Source organism: Ctenopharyngodon idella, chromosome 13, assembly GCF_019924925.1.
Source record: "Ctenopharyngodon idella isolate HZGC_01 chromosome 13, HZGC01, whole genome shotgun sequence".
Lineage (NCBI taxonomy): Eukaryota > Metazoa > Chordata > Actinopteri > Cypriniformes > Xenocyprididae > Ctenopharyngodon > Ctenopharyngodon idella.
Genome location: NC_067232.1, coordinates 947,981 through 961,623, shown reverse-complemented (window position 1 = coordinate 961,623; position 13,643 = coordinate 947,981). Strand labels below are relative to the sequence as shown.

The 13,643-nt window shown below is 37.9% G+C and overlaps 1 long non-coding RNA gene across 1 annotated transcript in view; it reads right to left on the bottom strand.

Moving 5' to 3' along the window:
- Positions 1 to 491: 491 nt before the first annotated feature.
- The window catches only part of LOC127524741 (uncharacterized), a 71,981-nt gene continuing 58,829 nt past the window's right edge, over positions 492 to 13,643 (bottom strand). The window contains exons 2-4 of the long non-coding RNA XR_007933157.1: positions 2,480 to 3,549; positions 2,080 to 2,152; positions 492 to 1,962 (exon numbers count right to left, since the gene is read on the bottom strand). This is a non-coding gene — a long non-coding RNA (uncharacterized LOC127524741). The remainder of the gene's footprint in view (positions 1,963 to 2,079; positions 2,153 to 2,479; positions 3,550 to 13,643) is intronic.

Genomic DNA, 13,643 nt, shown 5'->3' with positions numbered 1-13,643 from the left:
CGTATCCTAAAAGCCTTATTCCAGCTGTCCACCATATGTTGACATTCAAAACGTGTCTTGAGGACCCCACGGGGGTCACTTTGAAATTACAGGAGGTTATGCTCTGGAAAAAGGGGGAAATGATGTATATATATATATATATATATATATATATATATATATATATATATATATATGTTTGTGTATGTGCACTGGTTGTGCAGGGCAGCCTTAATCCTGCATTTTACTTTTATAACCCCTGTAAAGGAGATTTATTTGCCTCTCATCCCCTTAAAAGTGAGTCTTTTATGAGTAGGGCACCGCAGTGGGCTTGGGTAAGTGATGCGCTATGGCTGCTCGGAGGCAGAGGGATGTCCGCAGGGAGCACAAGCCCTTTGAACTTGCGTCACATCTGCATTCGGCCCCATGCTTCACCTGCCTGCCTCTCTCTCTCTCTCTCTCTCTCTTTTCCTCTAGGGAGATTTAAAATAAGGATCAGGATGGATATTCAGCCCAATTCTTACTGCACACCAGGCTGCACAGTGGTTCTGGTTTTATATTGGATATTTGGTACAATAGTACCAAAATTGTTTATCATACAAAAGTAAAAACAATATTTAAAAAAAAAAATTGACAATTGACAATTGAATTATAAATGTCTCTTGAACTGCGATGGCTTCATGCTTCAGCAACAAACAATTCACTGCCTTGTGTGCAGCACTATGATATATACAGTACCGTTCAAATGTTTGGTGTTAATGAGATTTTTTCTTTTCAAGAAATTAAGAAATCGGATAGGATGCATTAAATTGATCAAAAGTGACAGTAAAGACATGTATAAATGCTTTTGAACTTTCTATTCATGGCCACGTACATACTGCAACTAAATTTGGTTGTCAGTTCAACTTTTACTGCCTAATCCTGTTCTGTAGACACACAGTTCAGTAATTTAAGGGAGTGACAACTGCTTTCTACAACTGAATTAACTCCCGAAAAATGCAGGTGGTGACAATCGCATTTACCAAAATTCTATGTAATGTGTACGGAAACAAACTGAAAAACTGTTTATGACATATTTTAGTGTGCATCAGAAATGTTTCTCTCTTCTTTCTGTGCAGTGCAGGAAATCACAGGGAAAGTGGTACGAGTCTGGACGTATACGTGTTGCCAGATCTTGCTAAAAGAACAGCGAACAAGAACAAGCCCACAATAAACTGAAATAATAAACCAAAAAACCAATAAACCAAAAAATCGTGACCCGCACCTGCTCACTTTAATAAATCTGTAAACTTACCAAGCCAAGCTTAAACAACAAGCCCAAAAAGGCTTATAATTAGTAAACATGGCAACACAGCAAGAGCACGATCTGTGAAGCAGACTTTCCAAGCATAAGCAAAACACGACGCCTCTGTCGACTGTGCTTTAGTTAAAATTGCTGAACATAACAAGTCTTTCGTGGCTGTAATATTTCTTTGGTCAGAATAGCGGATACCAAACACGCAAAACGCCTTTAATTAAAGTTGTCTTCCATGCATACACGGAACGATAATTTAGGGGCATTTAAATGCGGTGTCACTCCTTTAGTGTGTACGTGGCCATTTGAATACTGAAAGAAAAAAAAAAAAAGAAAAAAATCACGGTTTCCACAAAAATATTGAGCAGCACAACTGTTTTCAACATTGATAATAATAAGAAATGTCACAGGAATAATTTACATTTTAAAATACATTCACATAGAAAAGTTATTCTAAATATATAGTATATTTAAACAATATTTTACTGTAATTTTGATCAAATAAATGTAGTCATGGTAAGCATAAGAGGCTTATTTCAACATTAAAACAACTTACCGACCCCAGGATTTTGAACGGTAGTGTATACTGTAGCACAACCTGACTTTAAGTACCATCCCAAGGTCCTTTCCTGATCTCCTTCCCCTCTCTTCCCTCTGTCCTATCTCTTCCTGTGTTGCCTTGAACTGTCCTGCCAAAATAAAAGGCAAAAGCACAAAAAATATAGCTTTAAAAAATGCAAAACACATTGTGGATGGGACAAATTATGCTAAAACCCAAAATTAATGTAATCATTACTTTGTCTTACCTTGCATAGTTTTGTTCATGTAGGAGCCCATGATGCGCAAACAGGGTTGGTGTCCACCTAATCTGACTGGCTTCTACAAAAAATGATTTTGTGGCAAAGCATGAAACTATAAACGTCATGGTCATGCGTTCAACACAGAGAAGAGTCTGACTGAACTCACAGGCGTTTCCTCCTCCCTATTTATTTTGTTAATGATTTTATGGTTCCTGTGAGTTTAACTTTTTTCATCCCCATAGAGGACTACAGAGGTGCGTCTACACAGGGAAAAATTATGTTTTTCACAAAAGTACTAAAAACAGCAATATAATAAAATAAAATAAAAATAAAAAATGATGAATAAAATGAAATAAAGTATGTTCATTTTTTAAAATGTATTATTAAATAATGGGTTGCAACCCACCAGCTGAGAAACTTTCTTGCCACACACAGTAGAGGCCATTAAAACAGCAGCACTAGCTTGGAGATTATAAGCGAAGGACAGCCCTGGCGGTAATGGTAAAGGTGGGCCGGTATAGTCACAGCCCCGCATGCTGTTGTTTGTCCCCGCTGTGTTTGAGTTGGGTGATCTTTCCACTCTGCTGACTGCTGAGTGATTGATGATTAGACGCTTTCCTTCCAATGTCTAACACGATTAGAGTGAAGGTCATACTTAATTCTTCAACAACAACCACAACTATCATCGGCAGTGTGTGTGATGGTTTCCACGGAGCACTCTGTCAAAGCAGCGCTCAGACTGATCCGGCTAGCACGACGGCTTTCCAAAATGGCTTTCTGCCTCTCCGTTCCTCCATCCTTCTCTCATTTTTCCTATTTCCATGGCCTTTTCTCTTCATCTCCAGAGAATATGATTTGTCATGGTGACTGAGAGAGAGAAAGAAAGAAAAAATGTTTACTCCGGGAGAAAAAAAAGTCTCTAACGCCCCTTAATGTATTCTTTTAAAAGAATCGACGCAGTGGCACAGAAAAAGATTAATTTATCACGCCATCAAGCACAAGAACCACTGTTGAGAGGAATGGGTGTAAATTGCAAGGCGATGACAATGCCTGTGTTACAGATGGATTTCTCTGTCTGCGTCTCCTATTGAGAAGGGGTGGGGGGTGGGGAGAGAGGGGAAGAAAAGCAATTTCGTCAGCGTTCGTCAAAACTTTCAGACGGGGGTAATTTTGATCCATTAGCTCACCTCCGTTCGCCTCCACCAATTCTCCACCTTTCACTTTTCTCTGCTTAAGATCTTGCCGCGAGAGAGAGAGAGAGAGAGAGAGAGAAACTCCCTGTGGCCATAAATGCATCTGTTTTTCATAACAATGTACAGGTCCCATTCAGCACAGATGCGGTTCCTCTCCATAAATGCTGATTAAGTCATTGTTATATGTCTGAAATTACAAGAGACACCAAACAGCATTAACCTGACAGATTTCTCACTTACACTTTCCTTGTAGTGAGGTTATTCAGCCAATCAGCGAAGGAGCCTATAAGAAAAGAGACAGAGTTATGCGCTCATGAATATTTATGTCGGGTTATCAGGGAATAGGTACAAAGGAGGTTTACTGATCACACAAATCCAAAAGCTTCTCATTAGAAGAGCATCTCTTTAAGTGCATCCTGAATGCTTGAATGTTAATAGCAGGTCTAGGTTTGAATATTAGCCGAACCAGGATAAATCACCAGGTTCATTACAGCAAAAGCATATGCCATTAGCGCAAAAAGCACTTGGTGTTGTTCTAAATATAATATTATATGAGGTAAACAAGGCAAAAAAAAAAAAAAAAGGCAGAACCCCTTTTATGTTCTGAAAATTAATTCCAATTTCTTGTCTAATCCTTCCAGACCTTTAGTTTTAGGTTGCCTGATTATCATCCCTAATAAAAATAATCTCATGAATTAGCCTGTTTTCATTTCATCGTCTCCCCCGCACACCATAGCAACTACCGCATGGGATTTAAGCAAGAAATCTCCCATCAGGCCAAGCGCACACCAGGTAATGCAGCAGCAGCGGCGGATTGATAAGGACTAGAGAGAGTGCCGCCATTATCTGCGAGGAGCGGCGTGTGTGAAGGATTAGCACGGATCAAGCTTATCCTGGGCTCCGCTGGCCAGCCGGAGAAGCTCTTCCCCTCTTACCTCAGCGCTGCCCTGGGAAAAAGGCCCGGCTCCTTATCCCGACAGAGGGAAGCTTACAGGCTATCACACTTCCTAGAGTCAGCACAATCCAGCACCAAGAGGATGGCGAGGGTGAAAGAATTACTCAGCAGGGCCTGATATGTTTCCGGCTGGCCCGGAATATGCCACAGTAAGGATTATGTTGGGATTTCTGGGAATCCTAGGGATAAGTGTGAATAGTGGTGCTATAGAGGTAATATATGATGCTTCGGATGGGGTGACGGATGTATAGAAAGACCTTGCATCCCAATGTGCATACTATCCATCCTAAATAGTAGGGGTGTAACAGTACACATATTCTGTAAATTTCCGGTCTGCGTTTTACAGTTACATTTGTACGTGACGAAAACAGTGTTGTAGCCTAACCGCCATTAACCACCAATAATTGCAATAAGCTCAGTGTTTTGTTACTTTTGATAAGAAACAAAGGCCCGGTTTCACAGACAGGGCTTAGCCTAAGCCACTATTTGGCCTTAGTTCAATTAGGGCATTTAAGTAACTTTTATAAACATGTCTTAGAAAAAAAATGTTACTGGTGTGCATCTTGAGACAAAACAATTGCACTGACGTATTTTAAGATCTGTCAGTGCAAGTTTCTTTCAGTTGAAACAGTTCAAACATGCATTTTAGTCGAAAAGTCCAGTGGAAAGTGTCATCTTTTAAATTCTGTCAATTTTATCACAAAATTCAAACAAAATGCTGTTTTAATGCTGTTTCCAGGTCCTGCAGATTCTTCAGTTTTCCAGCATTTTTTGCATGCATATTTGAACCCTTTACAGCAGTGACTGAATGATTTTGAGATCCGTCTTTTCACACTGAGGACAACTGAGGGACTCAAACACAACTAATAAAAAAGGTTCAAACATTCACTGATGCTTCAGAAGGAAACACGATGCATTAATAGATGGGGGGTGAAAACATTTGGAATTTGAAGATCAAGGTAAATTGTATTTAATTTGTCTTCCGGGAAACATGCAAGTATCTTCTGTTGCTTCCAAAGGCAGTACTAAATGAAAAAAAAAAATGATATTCAAGCGAAATAAGAAACATTCACAAACTTTTGAACTGGGTCATTTTAATAAATTCAGCTATTTTTTTGTTTTATGGATTATATGTAAACATCTTTTATGTAAAATATCTTACTCAGGACAGTACTAAATAAAAAAATAACATGCATTTTGTATGATCTCTTTTATTTTGTTAAAATTTTGCACATTTTCACAGATTCTGCAAGTGGTTCACATACTTTTTCTTGCAACTGTATATATTCATTATATTGTACTTAACTTGACTTTAAAACCGAGGTATACCGAACCGTCAGTTTTGTGTACCGTTACACCCCTACTAAATGCCCGGGTATACTTTAATTTCCATGTTCCGCTCCGTCTCGCACACAGTTGAGCGTGTGAGCCTTTCAAAGCATACTCCTTTGGTCGTGAATGTGGAAAGATGCGTGGGTTTTGTTTTCAAGCACTTAAGTCACTCACACACGCGCTGTTGTAAGTGCGTTGTCAAAAATTGGGCTGCGCGAAAATTACGTCATGCGGACGTTGCACGGACATAGACGGCCGAAGTATACTTTAGGCTCAAATAGTATGTGAGATTAGAATAAGTGTGTCTCAAAAGTTCACAGATGGTCTATTATTTTAGGAAATGTGGATCCGTGAACACTCTAATGGCTAATATTGCCCACCACCCATTGAGCTTTGGAGGAAGATTCAGTTTATAACCACAAACACAAATAAAAAGAACTACAAGCATGGTTTTTGTGCGTGAGGGGCTTGATTTATTAACAGTCAATATCTAACCTGATAACTTTTATAAAGATACAAACTGCACAATAGCAAAACAGATATGTTTGTTAATTTTTTTTTAGAATAGTTTGAGTAGTGTAAGTTTAATTAAATAAAATGAGTGTTAAAAAATAAAAAAAGTGTTTATATGAGTATGTTAACTGTGACAGAATGATTGACAGGCCGGTTTTTACGGTGACACTGCACATTACTTTGCGACAGAGCACAATTTTATGATGTGGAAGTATGTCCCAAAGCTTGCCTTCTCTTCTGCTACACAGTCAAAAGTATCTACTTTTCCTTCTCAAAAGAGTGCATACCTTTAGGGCATAGTATATACAGGCAAATTGGGACACAGCAAAAGAATCCTTGCCTTAGTTGAAAATACTGTTATCGTTTATTCATTAAAACATTTCAGGCCTATCAGTTTCGTTTTAATAGCATTCAGGACTGCTCTCATTTCCACCTACTGTATGAAATGGAAAATGACTTTCTCTTGACTCATAAGATTATTTATGTTAAATTAGCGAAGTGTAAAAAAGGAAGATTAAAAAAAAAAAAAAAAAACTAAATTGCATGGAAATTTTGTCAGGTGTTCCAAGGAAAGAAATGAAATGGAGAGGAGGGGAGTTAATAAAGAAAACATGTTGTCAGTTTGCAATCTCTCCCACTTCAAACATAATTCAATTTCCGCTATGAAAGGAGATACAGCTTTTAATTAAATTTTAGCTTTTTTTTTTACCAAGGTGCAATAGGTGAGAGACCTCAATTACAACATTCTAATTAAAAAAAAAAAAAAAAAACACGCACACAAATAAATAAATAAATGTACAAAATGGAGAAGGAAACTTGAGAAGCATATGAAGTCGCCACTATCACATTGCTCATATAAGTAGAGGAGAGAATCTAAAATTGAAAGTGACAGTGGAGCCTTTGGAAGGCAGCATTTGATTTCCAAATTATCATATTTTCTCAGTCAATAATGAAAAGCTTATGATAGCTCCTCAGTAGCTGCACCGACAGCCTTTAATAAGATAGGACCAGTGAAGCAGGGGATAGTGCTGAACACAGCTCTGTCTGTACACGCGCACACGCTTGTGTGTGTATACGCTCTTACAGCTCAGGTTACGTTCCTTGCAGGTCTAAGATTACAGAGTCTCGGTTTTTAATATCTAAGGCATGAAATGGAGACGACATTTGGTTCTTGATTGGAATTTTAGCAGCTTGAGTATTGAGAATAATTTGATTTAAAAGGACAACTGCATTTACATCCGACGGCTGGTTTACGCTAACCTCGTCTGGGGTCACGGCCGCTTCTAAAACAGCTAACGAAAACCATCTCCCATCCCCCGAAACATCGCGCAGGAGATGCTTGTCAACACAAAGGGCTGAAGATAAGCTATAACCCGCGGCACGCAAATGAATTGTAGCATTTTTAGTGCAAGGCACCCCTCATTGATTTGTGAATGTAATCTCCGGTGATGAGCCGTAGAAGGTGAACGTGATTACGGGCCTAGCCACCGCTGCACACTTCATTAAGCAGGGCCGACGGTGAAGCAGCATGGCAGTCTCGGGGATAATTGTCTGAGAGGGGGTCAGAAGAAAAGTTGCAGGTCCTGAGCAGGCAGTCTCAGTGAAGGCCTGCAGGTATGCTGGAGGGGTCAAAGAGCAGCGAGGAGTGATTTATCAGGGGAGGCTTCATCCCTGATGAGAGATCTCTCGCCTGGCTCGGAACAAGCGGATGGGACTTGTAGCGTCCACAACATGAAATGCATTAGCTTTCAGGAAAAGGTCTTTTTCTAATCTTAAAGTTTGTCACACACTTCAAGGCTCAGATACTGAGATGTGACTCATTGATGCTGCTCTAAAAAAAGAAAAGACAAAAAAGATGAATTATTCATGGATTACCTCACAAGTCTGCAGGGATGTGTACTCAGAAATATGCTAATATTAACTGACTTGTCAATTTCCCTGACTTGATGTATAGTAATCATAAAAAAATGGACAATGCAAACGCATCAACGCTAAACAGGTGGGCGTCAGGAAATTACACAATAAAAGTCTAGTGTAAACTCTATGACGGGGGTGGTGACAAAAGAGAGGATTTTGATGTCAATGTGAATAAATATTTAATATACAAGCATAATGCAGTCCATTCGACTTGTACACTATATTCCAAGTCTTCTATGGTCATACTATAGAATATTTTGGGTTAGAAACAGTACAAAATGTTAGTGTTAGCATGAATTTAAAGGAGGACCTATTATGCTTTTTTACATTTTCAACTTTTAGTGTGTAATGTTGCTGTTTGTTGAAAGGAAAAAGTTACAAAGTACAAAGTCACTTCAAGGGGAATTATTCTCTATATCAGTAAGCACTGTTTCTGAACTCCCTGAAACACCAAGTAATCTTGAGTTTTCTTCCAAGAATGTACACTTCACAATTTTCTTCATTTAAATAATTCCCACCCAAGGCATATGCCAAAAAATAAAATAAAATAAAAAATAAATAAAAATAAGTGGCGAGACCTGGTTTAGTTACAGTAGTTAGTAGCAGGCCTATGTTCAACTTGCGGTTATGATAAGGACATTTCCGAAACACGCTCAAAGTTAAACAATCACAATACACAGCCAACCAATCAGAGCACATTGTGCTTATTGGAAGGAGGAGCTTCATTATGGGCAACTAAACAGGGGTGCGCTTCCCATACAATGACGTAAATCGCTGCTTCATTACCATAGTACGATGCATCGCTGAACAAATCAACTAGCTAGTCACGACTGTTTGTCGAAACCGTATTGTCGCAAACCTGTCATTCAGCCACGTTTATGAATGATGTCACACAGGTGGTGGAGTAATAACTTTAAATGAATCCATTTGAGATCTAATTAATGCTAGATTTTTTTGCTATAAATTACAGACATGGCATCTGAGGACTAATTCTCATTTTTCTCAGTTCTCAGAGCTTTATTTCCAGATTCAATCATAGGCTTGTTCTTATGTACCAGAGTATGTACGTACATGCGCACTCTTCAAAAACGGTGCTTAAAAACTTTTGACAAACTAAAATATGTAATTGACATTTGTATATATTCGGATTTCGGAATAAAAGATACACATTGTACTTAATGTCAGTTTTCTTATTTTGCTCAAGATAACGATTTATTAAAGTCCCCCTGTAGTCAATAATTGTAACTAATTTTTGATTACTAAAATGATGTATTTATAACCAAAATGACACATTTAAATGTTTTTCCTGTGAAAAAATTCTTCATGCCTTAAAATAGCTTGAAAGTAACTCTACACCCTTGCCTCATTTAATATACGCGGATCAATAAATATGCAAATTAGCCCGCCCCCACTCGTTAACGCCAGCTCAGAGATCCACTCGGTCAGCTGCACAATGGTATCGATTTGCAATGCAATTTTGTAAGGAGAAAATACTCAGCAATGGTGTTGACATATGAATTTGCACATGGTTTGTCTAGGGCATTTATTACTCACCCTCATGTCATTCTACACCCGTAAGACCTTCGTTCATCTACGGAACACAAATTAAGTTTTTCTTTATAAAATCCGATGGCTCAGTGAGGCCTCTATCCGAACCGCTGATTCGAAACAAAGGATTCAGAGCAGTGTTTTGAAATCGGCCATCACTAGATATTGTTGAAAAGTCATCATTTTGTTTTTTTGGCACACAAAAAGTATTCTCGTCACTTTATAATATTAAAGGTAGAACCACTGTAGTCACATGAACTATTTTAAATATGTTTTTAGTAGCTTTCTGGGCATCTGAAAGTGTTAATTAACTTGCTGGCAATAAGGGCTCACTGAGCCATTGGATTTCATCAAAAATATCTTAATTTGTGTTCCGAAGATGAACAAAGGTCTTACGGGTGTAGAACGACATGAGGGTGAATAATAAATGACATAATTTTCATTTTTGGGTGAACTAACCCTTTAAAGCATATTAAAAACACCAAATAGACATATAAACAACATTAAAAAAAACTTGATTTTTACCACAGGGAGTCTTTAAGTCCACATGTCAAAAACAAGAAACTATGCTTCTAATACAGCTCGAGAGCTGTCGTACCAACCACACAAGTTTGTGATGCAGTTTGCGAATGTTCATTTGAATGATGGCTTCGGAAAACACCAAATTGTTGAACTATGTTAGTAATGACGGAACTTGTGATATTAGTTGGCTAACAATGCTTTTTAGAAACACGCCCCCGAGTGTTACTGACAGACTGGAAAGAGAGCTGCTGCTTCAAATGTAAAATATGTGAAAAATAAGCTGTTTTTTGAACATTTAAGCATGAAAACCTATTCTAGTAACCCCAAAACCAAAATCAAGACTTTGTAAAAGGGTATAATACGGTCTCTTTAATCATTTAGTAAGGATTACATTTTTTGTCTGTTTCTAGCCGAAACTATTGCATCAGCTTTAGAAGACTTGTAATTTAATGCATTAGCCATATTGACCACTTTTATGATCCTTTTATGGAGATTTTGCACCCTTTCAGATTTTTCCCATTCATTGCATGGGAAAGAGCTACCAACTGAGAATATTATGATGTATTGAAATGTGCATATGACTACAGAGTTTAGTAAGAAGTACAGAAGATTTTAATGTGAGAAGTACTTCTCATATTAAACGTGGCTTGCGTTCAGTAATCACTATCTGAACTGGACTTTGCCAAACATCAAACATGTCATAGCAGCACATCTAGCCCCTCTGTGAAAAGATTACTGCCCTCTTTTGAAAGAGCAATCCACCTTGACCATCTTCCCATCCTGGCAAGGACATCAAACAATCAGTGCAAGCCCAACTGTTAATGGCCACATAAACATTATTGATGCCTCCAACAGCTCGTGATTTATGAGGCCAAAACTATATTACATGTGTAAGAGAAAGCCTCATTAGAATTTGCCTTCTACTCGCTGACAGAAACTACCCATTTATGAAAAGCAGGCAGTGCCCTGTCCTTCCTACTAACCTTTCTCTCGAACAGAGAGACAAAAGAACAGAGGGAGTGATAGGGAGAGAACGAGAGAGGGATAGACTCAGAGAGGATCTAACATTTAAAGACAGCCCGGCAGTGGGAGGCTGCGTCTTATCGCACGCATAGACTGTCAGGGCATCTCTGACCCTCTCATTAGATATGCAAGCGCATTAGCCGGGACGGCTGTCTGCTAAAGGTCAGGCAGGGAGGATGTTGGGACGCGTGGAAGGAGAGGCACAATCTTCAGCCTCACCCCTTTGAACTTCAATCACTCCGGCCAGCGCTTAATAGGCCTCTGGGGAGGTTCAAAGCGAGCGAGATGGTGGAGGGAGGCAAAGAAATGTAAAGGGACATCACGCTACCTTGACATTTTAATTAAGACTCTCCCATTAACATGCACGGAATTGTGGGGAAAAAAGACACCTAATGTAAATTCATGAAATACTAGGAACGGTGTAGATGGGCTTCCTTTTTTTGTAAACATGAACCATGACCTGAGAAGAAAAAAAAAAATGGGAAAATAAGTGATAAGAAAATGTTTTGAAAGGGTAAGGAAAGTAAGGAAAGCAGAGAGCATCAAAGTTGATGACCTAAGCTATGATTTTTCCAACCATTTTTGTGCAGTATTTGTGCATAAATTTTCTCTGATATAATCAAAAACAGCTAACACAGCCACGCCCACTGATCCCAGCAGTGAAATGATTTAGTTATGCTACTACTTTTGGAATAGTGCTTGAGCAATTACATTAGAACAGGGGTTTTCAAACAAGGGTCTGGGGACCCTAAATGGAAATATATTTAAAATAAAATAAAATAAAATTCATTCTGCTTTCAAAAGATTGTTGGAAATCATGACATTAAAGGGTTAGTTCACCCAAAAATGAAATTTTTGTCATTAATTACTCATCCTCATGTCGTCCCAAACCCATAAGACCTTTGTTTGTCTTCAGAACACAAATTATATATTTATATATATATATATATATATATATATATATATATATATATATATATTTATTTATTTATATTCCCCTGCATTACAGGACTGGAATTAAGAACCAAAAAATAAATGACACACTTCACTTAACACCACAAAAAGGACACCACATAACACCACACAACCTCATGTGCATGTACAACACTCTCAAATACAAGCATATCTCCCTATCGCCTTCTACTTTTCTAGAAATTACGGTCGCACCTTAGACACTGAACTCAATAGACTTTCCTTTAGTTCCTATTTTGACAAATCCCATCTTGAGCTATGAAGAAAGAAGCAGGTATTGATCCAGGGGGCACCTAATTTATCACACTGCCTGAAATCCTGAAAAAAAAAATATTTGACCAAGGGGGTTATTCAATACCATTTTCTCCATCTATCCGCAGAATTAAACCAGTCTTTTTTTCTAGCAAAAAGTGAGTGATGACAGCTGTCAGACAGATGAGATTTGTGACAGAAATTCTCTCTCTCTTTCTTTCCTTTCCTCTCCACTGGCTTCATTTTCAACATGAATAGACTTTCAGGCACCAAGCTATTGACACAGAGATATGCGCACGGTGTCGTTCAAATGTACAAGAAATCCCACACATGGAACAGTATCAAAGCAATTACCTCTTACTATAGAGCACTACATGAAAGCATGGGCTAAAGTGCTCTCCATCCATTCCAAACTGAAGACGCATAGAAGTAATTGTGGCTCTCCTAGTGTAGTGACACAAACACATTTTACAGAGGCACAATGGGACAAACTGTTAGAATAAAAGTATTAAGCAATTGAAAAATGTTCACATCAATACATATACTCCATTTAGAACAACGCCAAAACCTTGTTGCTTTGCTAAGACATTGCTCAGTGGTTACTAGGGTGTTTTGGGTGGTTACTTGCTGGTCCAAGTCAAAAGATCCCACCATCAAGTTTCTAAAATATTCAGGAGATATGGCTTGGGTTTCTTCTTCAATGCAAGTCTAATGGATTTTTTTTCATTTGTTTTAGAAAGTCAATCACTTAAAAAAATAAAAGAGAGAAAAGAAAAATGCCAAAAATTCCCAAATAAGATATTTCCATTGAGAGGTACCATTTTTAAGCATACACAGCAAAATCCCCAGAGTTAAATCAACTCTGCATAGAGTACATATGGTTCCTCTCTAAATAGTGTTAAAGTAACACTGAAACAGAGTTAAAGTCAGTTGTAGTTTTTGTGTTTCTCTTTTCTTCAGTGATTCTGCTTGTTAACAACAGGTGTTCATCACTAATGCTCAATCATCAATTAATCACTTAATTATCTCATTAACTTTAACTCTGCTTCAGAATTACTTTAACACTATTTAGAGAGGGACCATAAGTACTCTAAGCAGAGTTGATTTAACTCTGGGGATCTTGCTGTGTATATTTATATTAATGTATATTTTTATATTATATAATACTATTAATATACAAATGAAGCTATAAAAAAAATTGAACGTCACATTTGCCAAATGTAAGTAAATAAATTAATAAATAAATATTTTAGTCTTAACTTTTGCACCCACTTTCAGACGCCCCAGTTTAAAAATGGTTTAAAATAGCTAACCTAAAAAAGGGACATACTGACCCCAGAAAA